This window comes from Colletes latitarsis, chromosome 14, assembly GCF_051014445.1.
Source record: "Colletes latitarsis isolate SP2378_abdomen chromosome 14, iyColLati1, whole genome shotgun sequence".
Lineage (NCBI taxonomy): Eukaryota > Metazoa > Arthropoda > Insecta > Hymenoptera > Colletidae > Colletes > Colletes latitarsis.
In genome coordinates, this window is record NC_135147.1 from 1,727,501 (window position 1) to 1,730,000 (window position 2,500).

Genomic DNA, 2,500 nt, shown 5'->3' on the forward strand with positions numbered 1-2,500 from the left:
TCAGAAGCCGGACTGGGAGCGGAGCCCCTATACTGCGGACATTCTTCGAAGATAAGACGGTAATCAGCCTCGAGATCGGCCATAGGAGGAAAGATGGAGGTGGAAGCATCTTTGTCGTCCAATATCGCGTGTGCCAGTTGAGAGGGATTTTTAGCAAAAAGTCGCTGATGGCTGCTGAACATGGTGGATCTCACAGTGGTACGGTTGTTTTTATTTTTATTATTATTATTTTTCCTATTGGACTTTCTATTTCTTCTATTAGCAGGTCTAGCGTCTCTAACAGGATTAGCGAGGTTACAAATTGCGGCCGAAATAACTGGATCAAACTGGTCAAAATTATCGCTAGACAGTAAGGTTTGTATGAGGCGTTGCCCGTCTAGTGAGCACGATGGTGTAAGCTCCCTGAGGTGCGAACAAATGTCCGGGTGATTAAGAAGAACGCAAACTTCATGCGGAGGGTCTTCATTGCCCCTGGTAGGAGAGACAGATGGAGGTGTCAAGATCCTATTCCAAGGAGCAATGGAGTCAATACGTTCGAGGCGCAGGCGTGGAGTCAGAGGACAGGTGATTCTATGTGAGTTATGAGCAGAAGATTGTGGTAATGGAGCTGTATCTATTTGGGAAATGAAATCAGAAAGATAGGTTCTATACGAAGGCTTCTGCCGTTGCTTTTTGATGCCATCCGCAGAGCGACCGCCATGCAAGCTGGCTAACCGGGCAATAATCTCCTTCTGCATCAAACCTGCAGGAAGCTGAGATTCGAGCCGAGCTAGCTGTTTCTCCTCGGCCTCGGTCCATTTAGCCCTGGTGGTAGGTACTCGAGCTTGAGCCAACTGTACATCCTGGGCGTTGTACTCCACAGGGTGGGCTCGCTTCGAGTGCTGGCGGAGGGAGGCATACTTGGGGTAGCTCGAGTTGCACACCTCACAGAGGTATGTCCCGTCCGAGCTAGGTGGAGGTTGGTTACAACGGCGGATATGTTGTTTACGTTGCGCAAGGACTCTAGAGGAAAGATCAGAAAGACAGGAAGGACAGGAAAGACACTCTAAATCTAAATTCAATCGTAAATCGACGGGATATCCATGAGACGTCGCCGAGTCGTTACCAGAAGAGCAATCGGGGTTCCGAGGCTTCCTTGTAGTTTTAGGAGCAATAATAGTGGAGCAGAGCTCCGAGGTATCCCAGGGCTGCTAACCCAGGGAACCCCAGACATAATGTCCGTTCGGCTTACGCCGAGTTCGCCGCGCGCCATTTAGCCACGTTTGGAATCGAGAGACAACATTGTTGTCTCCCGACTCCAAACGTGTTACCGGCAGGCACCACGAGGAGGTAGGTCGCGCGACTTGGATGGGAGAGGCTGAAGGGCCAGAGGCCTGTGTTACGCATTGCCATCCCTGCAACTACAACTCAACTTAAGGACTGGTCTCGGATACTAGGACGGCAAGCCGCCCCGACACCTCAAACGACCGCCTTAAGAGAGTCATAGTTACTCCCGCCGTTTACCCGCGCTTTTTTGAATTTCTTCACGTTGACATTCAGAGCACTGGGCAGAAATCACATTGCGTCAACACCCTTGGGGGCCATCGCAATGCTTTGTTTTAATTAGACAGTCGGATTCCCCTAGTCCGTGCCAGTTCTGAGCTGAGTGTTGAATGGCGGCCGAAGAGGACGATCGACGACGGCAAGCCGCCAACGAAAGCCTCGCAGCAAGGAAGATCCGCGGGAGGCCAAGGCACGGGACCGAGCTCGGATCCCGACGAGAACGAACGAATCCGTTCAACGCCGTTCACCTCGCCCAGGCCCGGCACGTCAGCCAGACTCGCTTCCCGACCAAGCCCGACACGCCCCGCTCCTCAGAGCCAATCCTTATTCCGAAGTTACGGATCCAATTTGCCGACTTCCCTTACCTACATTAATCTATCGACTAGAGGCTCTTTACCTTGGAGACCTGCTGCGGATATGGGTACGAACCGGCGCGACACCTCCACGTGGCCCTCTCCTGGATTTTCAAGGTCCGAGGGGAAGATCCGGACACCGCCGCAACTGCGGTGCTCTTCGCGTTCCAAACCCTATCTCCCTGCTAGAGGTTTCCAGGGAACTCGAACGCTTATACAGAAAAGAAAACTCTTCCCGGATCTCCCGACGGCGTCTCCAGGTCATTTTGGGTTACCCCGACGAACTACTCTTACGAGGGCCCGAATGGTATACGGTTCCGCTGCCGGGTTCCGGAATAGAAACCGGATTCCCTTTCGCCCGATGGGTGTGTGTCTCTCTCTCACATCGCTCAAGTTATTTTATTTTATAATCGTTTCGCACTTGTGTGACTCGTTTTTCTTTTTGGTTAAAAAAAAAACGTTTAAAAAAATTGCTTTTACACATATTTTTTTACACAACTCTACTATACTGTTGTTGCCATGATGGATCTTAATAATATAATATAATAAATATAATAAATATATATATATATGTATGTTTTTTCTCGTGTTCGAGTCAAAGTGGA

General features: G+C 50.2%; 1 pseudogene; it reads right to left on the reverse strand.

Moving 5' to 3' along the window:
* The window catches only part of LOC143350493 (large subunit ribosomal RNA), an 8,236-nt pseudogene that overhangs the window by 3,744 nt on the left and 1,992 nt on the right, over window positions 1-2,500 (reverse strand).